We start from the raw sequence: 15,767 nt of genomic DNA, 5'->3' as shown, positions 1-15,767 counted from the left end.
AGAAAGGGAAGTGAGCAGAGAGGGTGGGATCTCATACCACCAAGAAAGCACTTCTGGAAGCAGAGTGTATCCTTTGGACCCAGGGTTCCTGAGCAGACGGGTTCCTATTTCAGGGAAAGATTGACAAGGACATTCCTACAGAGCTGACAGAGACAGAAAGCCTTCCCCTGGAGCTGACGCCCTGAATTCAGACTTCTAGCCTCCTAAACTGTGAGAAAATAAATTTCTGTTTGTTAAAGCCACCCACTTGTGGTATTTGCTGTTACAGCAGCACTAGATCACCAAAAGAGCAGTGAAAAAGATACACCTTGCAAATACTGGAAACTCTGGTGGCATAGTGGTTAAGAGCTGACTGCTAACCAAAAGGTCAGCAGTTCAAATCCACCAGATGCTCTTTGGAAACCCTATAGGGCAGTCCTACTCTGTCTTTTAGGGTCTCTGTGAGTCTAAAAAAAAAAATTTTTTTTTTTTTTTTATGAGTCAGAATTGACTCGACAGCAAGAGGTTGTTTTACAAATACTAACCAAAATAAAGCTAGCAGCTGTCCACTCCTAACCAAGATGGAGTAAAATCCAAAGTATAGTAACAGGAACTAAATTCACCCTCCTACCTGAAATAACCAAAAAACTGATAAACTATATGAAAAACAGAGGTTGTCAAGACACTGCATATCAAGTAACAAAAGACAGTGATCCCTGAGAAATGTAAAACAAATGAGATGAGGCCTATGATTTCCCAAGCTTGATGTCTTGAGAGAATTTTCAGGTCATGACACAGGAAAGGGGCACCCAGGCAGAGCCCAGAGAACTCCCTGAGGTGAGAAAATGAAGCAAGAGTCCAGGGAGGTTAAGGCAGTTAGAGTTAGCAGGACAGAACACCAGAGAAAAGAGAGCTGCACAAAGGACTCCAGAGTTCTGCAGAAGGTCTCCCTCCAGCATTCAGAAGAGTGCTGATCAGCAGGCGTTTGTTATGAACCTACTCAAAACCAGGAAAAGAACCACCTGAAAGGGTCAGAAGTAACAGGACCCAGCAATCATACAGGATCAAAAATATTTCCTGTTCCCACCAGACAGACAGGAAAACCTCAAGATTCACGGGATATTAGTATGCACCCAGAAGGGTCCTGCCTCAGTAGTGGGGAATAATTAGCCTTAGACTGAGCACTAGTCTAACTGATAGAACGAATCAACAAAATTCAGTAAAACCATAAAATATTTGAATATTATGATTATCAAACTTGACTTAACAGACATATATAGAACTGTATTCAACAACTTCATAATACACATTCTTTTCAAGCACACATGGAATAGTCCAAAAATACAAGAAAATATACTTAACTGTTACTCAAGTAAGTTTCAACAATTTCAAAGGATTGAAATCATACAGAGGATGTTTTCTGATCACAATGGAATTAAGCTGGATATCAATAATATGCATGGAAAATCATCACACTTGGAAATTAAACCATACCCTTCTAAATATCCTGTGAGTCAAAGAAGAAAAACATAATGGAAATTGAGTCAATATTCTAAATCTTTGTGATAGCGAAAATACCATGTATAAAAACTTAGGAGGGGGAATGCTGGGAAGATGGCAGTGTAAGCAAGTTTAGAATCTCAACCCTCGCCATATGAACACCAAGAAAAGCAGCTAGAAATTGGTACTCAACACTGTAAGAACCCTGAAAAGATAGTCAAAGGACAGTACCAAGGATCTGCAAACAGAAAAAAAATAATGACAAATTTCAAATGATGGGGAAGCTGTTCTTTCACTGTCTCCACTCTCCCCCTCCTGGTGCAGCAGATGGGCAGTTGCAGCAGAGCTTCAGCCTCAGCCCCAGCAGACCCTTGGTTCTCCTGTGCACTAAGAAGGCTCTGATCTCTGGCTCCAGAATCAATAGGACAGATCTTGCTAGCGCACTGTTCAGGGTTTATGTTCTGACTGGTCAGGGTACAGCCTGAAGGACAAGGACCTCAGTTTGGCCTGAATCAGGGACCTCAACAAAGTGAGGCAGGGAGTGCTGAGCAAGAACAGGAGACTGTGCCCTCCTGAGGGTGCATTGATCAGTGTGTGTTTCTTGATCAATCTGGGAGCCACTGAAAGACTTCACCCCCATTAGGATAATTATGATCAAAAAAATATTCTGGCCTGAATCAGAGATTTCACAGGGTAGGAAAAGGAACAGTGAGCAAAATCTAAAGGCTGTGCCTGCCTAAAAGTTCTTTGCAGAAATTAGCACTTTCAAAAACAGAGTTGGGGAGGTGGGGGTTGGGGGTGGGAAAGCTAACACACTGTAATATTCTAATGTTCTGGATTCAATAAAAAATCATAAGGCACACAAAGAAACTGGAAATTGTGGCCCAGTCGAGAGAACAAGATAAAGGGAGAGAAATCATCTCTATGGAAACCTGGATGGTGAACAGATTGGAAAACTATGAAACAACAATATTAAATAAGCTCAAATAGACCACAGACAAAGAACTAAAGGAAATCAGGAAAATGATACATGAACAAAAACTAGGATATAAATAAATATATACTTTAAAAAAAAAATTTTTTTTTAAAAAGAAACCAAACAGAAATAATGCCTTCTTTGCAGAAATAGAAAAGTCAATCCTCAAATTTATATAGAATTGCAAGGGGCACCGAATAACCAAAGCAAACCTATAAAAAAAAAAACATTATAAGAGTTGTAGCACTACCGTAATCAAAATAGTCTCTTATAGTGATACACATAAGGATCAATGGAATAAAATTGAGAATCCAGAAATAAACCCAAACATTTATGGTCATTGATTTTTGAAGAGTGCTAGTTCCATTCCTTGAGAGAAAGGATACTCTCTTTAATAAAGAATGCTGGGAAAACTGGATTTCCACACGCAAAAGAATGAAGCTGAACCCATACCTCACACTATATGTGAAAATTAACTCAAAATCAATCAAGGACCCAAAGAAAGAACTAAACACATAAAACTTTTAGAAGAAAACACAGGGGTATTACTTTGGGATTTAGTTTTTGACAAAGGAGTCTTATACATGACACCAAAAGCATGAACAAAAAAAGACCAAATAGATAAATTGGACTTCCTCAAAATTATAAACTGTTATGCAACAAATGACTTTAACAACAAAGTGAAGAGAAAACCTACACACTGGGAGAAAATTTGGGGGAACCATATATTGGATAAGGGTTTAATATCCATAATATATATATACATATATATATTTAAAACTCCTACAACTTGGAAACCCTGGTGGCATAGTGGTTAAAAGTTATGGCTGCTAACCAAAAGGTCAGCAGTTCAAATCCACCTGGCACTCCTTGGAAACTCTATGAGGCAGTTCTGCTCTGCCCTATAGGGTCACTAGGAGTTGGAACCTTCTTGACAGCAATGAGTTTAACGGGTCCTACAACTTAATAGCAAAAAAGACAAGCAACCTAATCAAAAAAGGGGGGGAGGGGTGCAAAGGACTTTAATAGATATTTCACCAAAGAAGATTTACAAATGACCAATGAGTACAGGAAAAGATGTTCAACATCATTAGTCTTTCAAAAAAACCCAAACCTGTTGCTGTTGAGTTGATTCTGACTCACAGTAACCCTATAGGACATAGTAGAACTGCCCATAAGGTTTCCAAGACTGTAGTCTTTACAGAAGCAGACTGCCACATCTTTCTCCCATGGAACGATTGGTGGGTTTGAACTGTCGATGTTTCTGTTAGCGGCTAAGCGCTCAATCACTGTGCCACCAGGGCTCCTCCATTAGTCATTAGGGAAATGCAAATCAAAATCACAACGAGATACCACTTCACCCCCACTAGGATGACTATGATTAAAAAAAAAAAAAAACCCACTGCCGTTGAGTAGATTCCGACTCATAGCAACCTTATAAATGAAAAACAAGAAACAAAAACAGGTGTTGGCGAGGATATGGAAAAATAGGAACAATTATCTGTTGCTGGTGGGATTGTAAAATGGTGCAGCTGCCATGGAAAACAATTTGGCAGTTCCTCAAAAAGTCAAACATAAAATTACCACACAACCCAACAATTCTACTCCTAGATATATACCCAAAAGAATTGAAAGCTCTTGGTTTCACACATGAGGTACTTGTACACCATGTTCATTGCAGTATAAATAATAGCCCAAAGGTGGAAACAACCTAAATGTCCATCAACAGATGAATGAATAAACAAAATGTGGCATATACGTCCAGTGAAACATTACTTAGCCATAAAGGAAATTAAGTTCTGATACATGCTACAACGTGGAGGAACCTTGAAAACATTATGCTGAGTGAAACAAGTCAGTCACAAAAGGACAAATATTATACGATCCCATGTGTATGAAATATCCAGAATAGGCAAATGCATAGAGACCAAATTTCATTGGTGGTTACCCGAGGCAAAAGGGAGGGGGAAAGTGGTGGGTCATTGGTTAGGAAGCACTGAGTTTCTGTTAAGGGTGATGAAAAAAATTGAAAATGGGTAGTCATGATGGTTGCACAACATGATGAACATAATTACTGGCACTGAATTGTACATGTAAAAAATGTTGAGATGCCAAATGTTTTATCATCTATTTTTTACCATAATAAAAAAAGAACCTATGATATACAGCTAAAGCAATACCTACAAAGAAGTTTAGAAAACAAGAATGGCTGAAAATTAATGAACTAAATATTCATCACAAGAAGTTAACCAAAACTTTTTTAAACATTAATCCAAAGAATGGAAAAGGAAAGAAATAATAAAAATAAGAGAAGAAATTAATAAAATAGAATATAAACATAAAGGAAATAGACTAAGCAAAGCCAACAATTACTTTTTTGAAAATTCTAATAAAGTTAGTACACCTCTAAACAAAAGAGGGATACAAGAAAAGGCACATACAAAGGTTAGAAGTGAAAAAGGAGACTTCATTGTAAATCCTGCAGATATTAAAAAAAGATAATATATTATGAATAATTTTATGCCAATATATTTGAAAACTGAGATGAAATGGACAAATTCCTAGAAAAAAAAATTTACCTAAATGGACTCCAAGATAAATAGAAAATTCAAATTGTTTTATAACCATTAAATAAATTGCATTTCTGGTCCACAATCTTCCCGTGAAGAAAACTTCAGTCCCAAGTGACTTCACTGATGAGTTGCACAAAACATGGAAGAAAGAAATAATTCCAACCTTACACAAACTTTTACAGAGAATATAAAAGGAGGCTATTTTTTTTTTTTTTATAGTCCCCAACTCATTGTATGAGGTAGGGTAACGTTGATACCAAACCCCAAAAGCACAAATATTAAAAAGAAAAATCATAGACCAATCTTAGGGTGAACATAAATGCAAAACTCTTAAACAACATATTTGCAAACTGAATTCGACAATATGTAGGCAGTCCTCCTGCTGCATAGCTGAGAAAAGCAGGCATTTCAGTTACTACAGTCTAACCAACACAACACCACCAGTGCCCAAATGACAAAGTTCGAATTTCAGTTACCATAGTATATTCACTCTGAGTAATTACATAAAGTACAGACTTCACTGCTAGATCTTCAGTCCACAAATTACTATGTAAAAATCAAATGTGCATCAGGATTGGTGGCCAGTCACATCACTCCTTTCAAATTCTGACAGTGATTTGTGACCGCACATCTGTTATTCAGTTCACACACAGAAAAGTGCACAGTTGTGTGACCTCTTTGTCTCCCTTTGATAACCCATGTGACATATTACAAAATGGATAATCAACGGAGGCAATTGGCCAACAAGGGTGAAAATGCAGCAAAGAATTGAAAAGTGATAATGATGAAAGTGAAATTAAAAACGGACATAAATGGAATTATTGAAGAAATAGCTGACTGTGGGAACATTGACACTGCTGCCTTCAAGAAACTCTAGAAATACGTCCAGGACAACTTAGTGAAGGGGAAGTTATTGATATAAATGAGAAAAGTGGTTGTGATGAAAACGATGAAGAGGTCCCAAAGGAAGTGACACTGGGCAAAATAACTTCACGTTAAAGGAACTCACAGAGATATTTTATGACATTGTAAGTATAAAAGATAAAATGTTAGAAGTTGACCCAAACTTAAAAGGAGTATGATAATTTTTCAAAGCATAAAAAAGATGCCTGCTCCATGTTTATATGACAAGAAGCAAGCGCTATTCAAACTACTTTTGATAAGATTTTTTTACAAATAAAACATTTTGATTTTCAGTGTTTCTAATGTTTTAAATTACAGTGCACTAAATAAGTATTGTATTGTTTTTTATTTCCCTATACATTAAAGAGAATTTTTAATATTTTGACAAAAAATTTTAAAAATCACAAAATAATTGGGTTTTTTTCCATTGATCAGTAAGATTGCTTTATGTGGCTTCAGATTATATGGTCATTTTTATATTCCCACACAACCATACAAAGTGAGGACTTTGTGTATATATTTTTTGACAGTCATGACCATGATGAACTTGTTTCATAAATGCAAGACTAGTTTAAAATTAGAAAACCAATCAATTCACTACACCAACAGATTAATGAAGAAATATAATAGGATTATCTCAGTAGGTTCAGGAAAAGCCTTTGAAAAAATACAACACTGATTCAAGACAAAAACTCTTAGCAAACTACCAATAGAAACAAATTTCCATAATTTGATAAAGAAAAGCTAAACAAACAGGAAGCACAAAATAGATGGCAGAAATAAATCCAAACACTAACATAAATGGAATAAACAAAGACTGTCAGACTTGATTTTTTAATAATCCAGTTATATTCATTGAATAAAGACATAACTAAAACGTAAGGATATAGAAAAGATGGTGTATTAGTTATCTAGAGCTGCTGTAACAGAAATACCATAAGTGAATGGCTTTAACAAACAGAAATTTATTCCCTCACAGTTTAGGAAGCTAGAAGTCCACACTCAGGATGCCTGATCCAGGGAAAGGATTTCTCTCTCTGTCAGTTCTAGGGGGAGATCATTGTCATCAGTCTTCCCTTGGGTCTAGGAGTTTCTCAGCACAGGGAACCCCAGGTCCAAAGAGTGCACTCTGCTCCCTGGCACTTCTTTCTCGATGGTAATGTGTTCTCTCTTCTCTCTGCTCAATTCTCTCTCTTATATCTCAAAAAAGATTGACTCAAGATACAACCTAATCTTGTAGATTCAGTCCTGCCTCATTAGCATAACTGCCTCTAATCCTGCCTCATTAATATCATACAGGTTAGAATTTACAACACATAGGATAATCATATCCAATCACAAAATGGTGGACAACCACACAACCCTGGGAATCATGACCTAGCCAAGCTGATACACATTTTGGGGGGATACAATTCAATCCATAACAGATGGGGTGAAGAGATTTACTCAATAATAATGAAAGCTCTAATTCATCAAGTAAGCATAACAAATCTAAACTTGTATGCACTAAAAACATAGCTCAAAATATATAAAGCAAACATTGTAAGAACTAAAGGAGGCATTTTCTAATTCACTATCATAATGGAAATAATTTTAACTCCCTTCTTTTTCTTAATACTTGATAAAACAGCCAAAAAAATCAGCAAGCAACACAATTTACAAGTTTGATCTAAAAATAACTACATTGCACTCAACATTTGAACAATATACACTCTTGTAAGATATAAAAATACTCACAAAAATTTACCACATACAGGGCTATAAAACAAACCTTAAAATTTTTCAAAGAATTGGTACACACAGTGTTCTATAGAACAACACAATTGTTATAAATCAATACAAACAAATAAAAAATCTAGAAAATTTTAAAGCTCATGATAGTCCTGCCAAAAAAAATCAAACCTAAATCTGGTCAAGCCTCTACATCCACCTACAAATTTCCTGGAACTACAAGGACAGAAGAACATGTTACATCATACCATGAGGATGCCATCACCAAAACACAGGCTGTGGTGATAAACTCTATTGGATAAACGACCCAGTTTCTAAAACATATAAATGTCTGAAGGAAGGAGAAAATAGAGATTAAAAAGAAACTTAAAGACATTTCAATCAGTAGCAATGTGTGGATCTTATTTGGATCCTGACACACATAAACAAACTGTTGAAGTGGGGTGGGGGGGCACTAAGAAAAAGTTAGATATTTAAATACTTACAGAATATTTTACTACATTAAGAAATTATTATTAAATGCTATGATTTGCTTCAAAATAAAGAAGCACTAATGGGAGGCAGGAGCCCTGGTGGCAAAATAGTTAAGAGTTGGAATGCTCACCAAAAGGTAGACAGTTGAAGTCCACAAGCGGCTCCTCGGAAAACCTGTGAGGCAGTTCTACTCTGTCCTATAAGGTCACTATAAGTCAGAATTGACTCGATGGCAACAAGTTTTCATTTTGTTTTGTTTTGGAATGGGAGGCATATAAATGAAACAAGGTTGTCTGTGAGGTGAAACTGAACAATATGTTGTTTGGGGATATATACAAATGCAATGAAATTCAGGTTGGGGTTACCTTTGGTGAGAGGAGAGGAGTATGGACCAGGCGGGGCATGGAAGGGGAGTTCCAAAGGGGTTGATAATACTCTATTTCTTAAGCTATTGTTTTACTAATATTTTAAAACCACATACATATATTATATATTATATACACTGTCTTATAAATACAAAATAATCATAATTTAAAAAAACAATTTTACAACTTAGCTGGTGGCCACTTGAACTGCTCATGAAGCTGAGAAAAGTAATAAAAGAAAAAAAGAAGAAAAGGTTTTCTGCCTAAGTTATCTTGTTTATTATTTACCTCCTAAACGTGTTTGACTTTGTTTTGTTTGTAATTGCAGGACTTCCCAGCACCTTTAATACAGTAATGTGAATCATGAATATCCAGAGGGGAATTTAGAACTCTGCAATTCCCAAAATTTCTTAACCGTGGAATATTTAGACTTGAAATACCTAAAATACAGGTATGATTTGAGAAAAATATCCTTCTATTCATTTACCCTGGTTCTATGCCACACTTCCCACCCCCAACCCAGAGCTATTCATTTCTACATTCTTGTTCCCAAACTTTAGCTGAGTGTCTAGGGCACTGCTTCTCTCTGTTTGCCTGCTTAGACTCCTGTTCATTGCCTACTTCTGGGTTCCTAAAGATTTTGTAAGACCTGCTGGCTGACCTTGCTCTCACCTCCCACTCTGGCCTGAGGCAGAATTTTTCTGGGACAATTGTCTTCACTGTACCCTTTAGTGCTGAGTTTTACCAGTTGCGTTGGCTTCCCTCTCAGCATTTGCAGTTGGGTCAGTCTGCTTATCTACAGCACAGCACAACACAGCACAGGAGACAGGTGTAATTCCAGATCACCTCCTCTCTCAGTATTCTTTCTCCCCGGCCTTGGCCAGAGTTTATTGGGTATGACCTAAGATCATGAAAATCATTTCCCTGAGAATAGGCAGAATTGGAATGACAGAGAAAAAAAGATGTAGGCAGACAGACTCCAGAAGGGTATTGTGGCGTCTTCCAATGAGGTTACCACTAAGAAGCAGGGCCATTTCTGAGGCCCAAATTATAGCCCAGAATAATAACTGAGATAGATGGATCTCAACAAAGAAAAGAGTCAGCCTTAAGAATTGATTAGTTAATACGATTCAAGTAAACCAAGAAGCTCAAAGACAGATGGGGCATGGAAGAAGGAAAGACTTGTAAGAGCAAAGTCCCCAAAAACCTCTGGAATGAGCAGAGGAGGAGACTTCAGGACTAAGTGCTGAGCAGTTAGAAGCCGAGAAACGTTGTGGAGGTAACTTGGCAGGAAGGATTGAAGTTGCCTACTTGTTATTCCATTTTTGTCCCTCTGTTCCTCTCCCTCTCTCCCCCACTTACATGACCTGGGGGGAGTTAGGAGTGATTAAGTACCATTTGAATCTGTAAGACAAAAACCAAATGCTATAAATTAGGGTTCTTTATTAGTAGCAGTTCTAATACTGCTTTAGACTTTAAGAGAAAAGGAATATTTTTGACAAATATCAGATAGCTCACAGAATCAGCAGAAGGCTGAAGGACCAGCTCAGAAACATGTCTAGGACCCAGGACAGCCAGCAGAAACAATCAAGGTCACTCCTCAAAATCAACCTGGGTAGGACAGCACTTCTGCGGTCACAGGCCACTTCAGCCCAGGGATCTTTAAGGCCAGCATGGCTGAGTGCCACTACCCTTCACATCTCAAAGGCTCTGTGCTGCCATAGGTGTCTGAACTGCTCCTGAATCTTAGCATTGATCCCTCAAGATTCAAAGTGTGAGAAGGGAGTGTCTGATTGGCTGAGCCAAGATCACAGGCCAGTTCCCTAATGACCCTTGGGCTGGGAGGGAGAGGCGCTCTCCTTTGGTTCCCATGGTGAGCGAAGAGCTGTTTATACACAATGGGTAATTTACCAGAACTAAAATGGGGGTGTTGCTTGTTGAGCAGTCCAAAGGAATGGTAAATGAGCTGTATAATATTATATTTTGTGGTGTTTAAAGCCAGTAATATCTGTATAAGTAATCGCTGTTAAAATGAGTTTGGCATGTTACAGCACGGATGAACCTTGAAAACATTATGCTGAGTAAAGTAACTCAGAAACAAAAGGACAAGTATCATATGATCCCACTTATATGAAATATTTAGAACAGGCAAATGTATAGAGACCAGAGTTTATGAATGGCTACCAGGGGCACGTGGCAGGGAGAAATGGGGAGTATGGTTTGAGGGGCACTGAGTTTCCGTTAAGGGAGATGAAAACATGTGGAAACAAACAGTGGTTATGGTTGTTCAACATGGCGAATGTAATTAATGTCACTGAATTACACACGCAAAAATGGCTGAAATGACAAGTGCTTTATTATGTATATTTCATAACAATAAACTTTTTGAAATATGTTTGAAGTTACTTTATGTGAATAAGTGAAAAAGTTTTGTAGGTGTGAGTGTGTGTGAATGGGAAGGTCGCCAGATGTGAACCTGTGTGAAGAACGTCAACAGAAAATGGACAACTCCAGAGACTGCAGCAAAGCGGTCAGAGAACCAGAACCAGCACAACATCCCAGACTCTCGGGGAATGGACCAGTGAAAAGCCAGGAACTTCTGTCAGGCTAGGGCTGGGCCTAGGTATGAACAGAAAACCTCCCCTCCACCAGGCCCCACAGGGGCCTCAAGTAAAAGCCTGAACTGAGTAGAGCAAACAGTTTGAACCTTGCAAGCAGAACTTCCTCTACAATTCTACTGAACCTATAACTAGCAGGAGTTGGCATCTTAGAGAGATCCTCCCTACATAGTCAGAAGAATTGAGAAAGCATTGAATAAAATGAGAATTCTACAGACAGACAATGGAATTGAAAGGGGAGCCAGGGATGGTGGGAGTAGTCCACCCAGGTGAAGAGGAGTATTTATCACTGACATTGCTTAGAATTGTCAGCACATGGTGATAATAAAATGCAGACTGACTTTTCTCCGGTTTCATTATTGTTTTAAAATTATAGACAATGCACCCCCTATTGCTAGCACCCAGAGCAGACCACTCTAGCCTCTCCCACCTTGATACTGACCAGTTCTCTGAAGCTTTCTGTGTTTGGAGCAAATCCTCACTTTTGCAATCTTTATCATCAATGATCTTTGATTTCTCTGTCCACAAAATGGCACCCACAAATGGGAGAGAGTGGAGGCTACAGGAAGCTTAGATGTCATTTAGTTGAACCCTCTCAACTCACAGTGAAGGAAGCAGGTGCAGAGAGATGAGGTGACTTGCTCAAGTTAGTGACACAGCTGGGACTTGACTTCCAGCCTTCTGGTCTCTGAATCAGGACATAGGTAACAGCACAGAAGCTAGCATGGAGAGTTCAGGTTTCTACAGCTATTTAGAGGTCCCTTTCCCAATTCAGGAGCCCTGCTGGTGCAGTGGAAACCCTGGTGGCATAGTGGTTAAGTGCTTATGGCTGCTAACCAAAAGGTCAGCAGTTTGAATCCACCAGGCACTCCTTGGAAACTCTATGGGGCAGTTCTACTTTGTCCTATAGAGTCACTATGAGTTGGAATCGACTCAACGGCAATGGGCAATGGGTGGCATAGTGATTAAGAACATGGCTGCTAACCAAAAGGTCAACAGTTCAAATCCAGCAGTCACTCCTTGGAAGCCCTATGGGACAGTTCTACTCTGTTTATAAGGTCACTATGAGTTAGAAGGAAACCCTGGTGGCATAGTGGTTAAGTGCTACGGCTGCTAACCAAAGGGTTGGCAGTTCGAATCCACCAGGCGCTCCTTGGAAACTCTGTGGGGCAGTTCTACTCTGTCCTATAGGGTCGCTATGAGTCGGAATCGACTCGACGGCAATGGGTTTGGTTTCTTTTGGGTATGAGTTAGAATCGACTCGATGGCAACAGGTTTGGGTTTTTTGGTTCCCAATTCAACCAAGAACCTTCCCTTCACTACTGAGGGCTCTAACAAAGTAATGCGCTCTCTGCCTAGGCCATAAGACAGCTTTCTCAGAGGAAGATCAAAACCCCTCTCTTCACAGCCACCTGAACATCAACTTGATGGCTTCCCAGGATTCTACTCACAGAACGTTCCTGCATTTCTGCAATAAAAAGTACAAGCACACACACACACAAATCCCGTCTCCCTGGCATGTGGGCTTTGAGGTCAACACTTCCTGTGCTCCTCAAGCTTGTATAGCTTTTTCAGTTGGCTGCTCCACGCAGCCTGTGGCATTAATCATTCTGCAGCCTTCATTCTGAAGCCAGAGCCTTTCTGAACCCTCTGAGCTTCTCTCAGCTCCAGCCATCCCAGCAGCCCCAGCCCCTGGCAGGACAGGCACTCACTGCCACCTTTCTAGCACTCATTGATATCTTAGAGATGCAGTGGAGGAAAATATTAGCATATCTGAAACCTAATTACATTTTTTCTTGTAAAAATATAGATGACACAACATTGGCCAATTCAACATTTTTTGCATGCGTAATTCAATGAAACCAATTACATCAATTATGCGCAACCATCACCAATATGCATTGCCAGATTGTTCATGACCATAAACAGAAACTCAATGCTTCCTAAATAACACTCTTCCTTTCCCCCTCCCCCAGCCCCTGACAACCACTATTAAACTCGGATCTCTATACATGTGCCTATTCTAGGTGTTTCATCTTAAAGAGATCATATAATATTTTTCCTTTTGTGATTGACTTATTTCATTCAGCATAATGTTTTCAAGGTTTATCCAGGTTGTGGCATATATCAGGACTTCCATTCTGTTTGTGGTAGAATAACACTGGCCAGTACAGACTTTCTTAGTCCCCTGCGATCAGAGGCTGACATGATGACCATAGGTGCTCTCAAGAAAAATCAGATGGAATATCAGCTGAAGAGTCTGTAATGAATGAAGCAAATTGACAGCTCCCCCACCACAGCAAGTTGTGACCTGATGTACTCCACAAGCAAGCTGACGTTCTTTCCAATTGTCCATTATTTTTAGATTATCCATGCCTTTCTCTTCCTCATTAGCCCAAGTCAGTGAGAGTTCACAGTTAGTGTAGCTGAATCATTGCCCAAGTGACTCAGCCTCCTGATTAAAAACAGAACAACAACAGCAAAAAAAAAAGCTTATTAATTCATCACTGCTTAGATAATAGAGTCTCAACTCCCTAGCAGGACATTCACAGCTCTTCATAAACTGGGCTCAATCAACCTTGCCAGCTTCATCATCCATCATCACCACAAACCCCTTCTTTTCCTTCCCTGCACTCCCACATTCCATGGCTAATGCCTACTTGTCCTCCAGAACTAAGCTTAAGTCACCTTCTCCAAGAGGCATACTTTGGCTGCACCTAGGCCCCTCATCCTAGACTTATCATCCTGCTTTGTTACTTCATCTCCTTCACTAGACTATAAGCTCTAGGGCTCCAGTGTATCATAAATTTGTGAACATGCACATGTCTTTCAACCTCTCTAAGCTTTGATTTCATCATTTGTAAAATCGGAATAAGACTGGCATGTTCTTACAAGGTTATTAGGAGGAATACATGAGCTAATGTGTGTAAAACACACAGTAAGCACTCAATAAATATGTGCTGTTATTATTATCAGTATTCAAAGCATTGGCAAAGCTTGATTATCCTTGGTCTCCCTAATATCTAACCCAATGTCTGGTATACAATAAATACTCAATAATTGCTTGTTGAGTAAATGAATAAATGAATGAATGTACTCCATCCATACCTATTTGCTAAACACTTCATACCTTTATGATGTCTTGCCCTTACATATTCTGTTTGGAATGTCTGTCCCTCCCCACCTTATTGCACCTCAGCCCCTTTCTACCCGGTGAACTCCTATTTATCCTTCAAGACCAAAAGCAAATGTCACATCTTCCTTCCAACCCTCCAATAGTCCCTTGGAACAAATTCATCTGAGCTTACACAGAACTTTGTTTATGCTCCTATTATCATGCTTATGATATTGTCATCGTAATTGCTTGCTTGTATGTCGACTTCTCGCTCTTCACAGTGAGCTCCCCTACAGCAATGATTTATTTACTACTCTGTCCCAGTTCCAACTCAGTAGCTAGTAGTGCTGGTATATATTAGGCACTTAATAGATAAAGAAGAGGCTCTCCAAAGAGTCCAGAAGTTGATTCCAGTGTCACAGAGATGGTGAGGAAAAGAAAGGCTAAGGACATCCCCTGGAGAGGCAGAGAATTTGGTTGCATGCTTGGAGCAACAATGCCATTTCCTTATTTCTGTTACTTACTGCAGAAACATTCTAGCAACCGTAAAGAAATAATTTTAAAGGGAAAGAAGAATTATCCACTAGCCTATTATACTAACATACCAACTGTTTTCATTTTTCTTTGTTCTCCTATAGCCCTTTATTTATATGCATGCATAATTTTACATAGTTGCACTCATAATGTAGACACAATTTTGCATTCTGCTTTTTTTTTTTTTTACTTAACCTTTTCTCACAAGCATTTTCCGAGTTACTATGCTATCTACAAAATTATTTATACTGGCTTTATAATATTCCATCTGGCTGCTTCTGAATTATTCTTATTAAATATAATGATGCACAAAAAATCTTCTTCCATAGAGCTATTCTTCTTCTAATTGGTGTAATGTTTTTTTCAAACTTTCCTACCCAAGGCTTTAAGGCAACCTCAGAATTCCCCAGCAGTCTTGACAAAAGAGATGATGTATTCTCTTAAGACCAGTAAGCAAAGAATTAAGTCCAAGAAGTCAGTTAAGGTAGGTCCTGGGGCCTAGAAGAATAGTTCTCAACCTTTGGGTGTACATTAGAATCACCTGAAGATCTTTTAAAACATACCATTGTATTTTTAATACAATGGCCCAACCCCAGACCAATTGAATCAGAATCTTTGGAAGTGGAGCAATAAAAATTTTATAAAGGTCTGCAGGTAATTGCAACACACAGTAAGAATGCCTGGCCTAGCGTCTACCAAATGAGAGAATTAGCAAGACTATCATGGCATGTTGGTGGGTCCTTGTTGTAGAGCAGAGACTTTCCTGTCACTTTCTAGGGGTGGTGTCTAGACCACAGGGTTTAGTGATAGAGGCTGTTGGAGGCCCATGGAAAAATCTGACCAGTGATCCATTCATTTATCCAACAAGTATTTATTGAGCATCAAATGGAACAAAACTGCATTCCAGTAGAATATATACAATGTTCTTCTCTACACTTCTGCTTAGATGTAAATAGATACCTTGAACTTAAAATGTCCAAAACCTAACACTAATTTATC

The sequence above is a fragment of the Elephas maximus genome, chromosome 3, assembly GCF_024166365.1.
Source record: "Elephas maximus indicus isolate mEleMax1 chromosome 3, mEleMax1 primary haplotype, whole genome shotgun sequence".
In the NCBI taxonomy this organism is placed as follows: Eukaryota; Metazoa; Chordata; class Mammalia; order Proboscidea; family Elephantidae; genus Elephas; species Elephas maximus.
Note: the sequence above shows the minus strand (reverse complement) of the source record.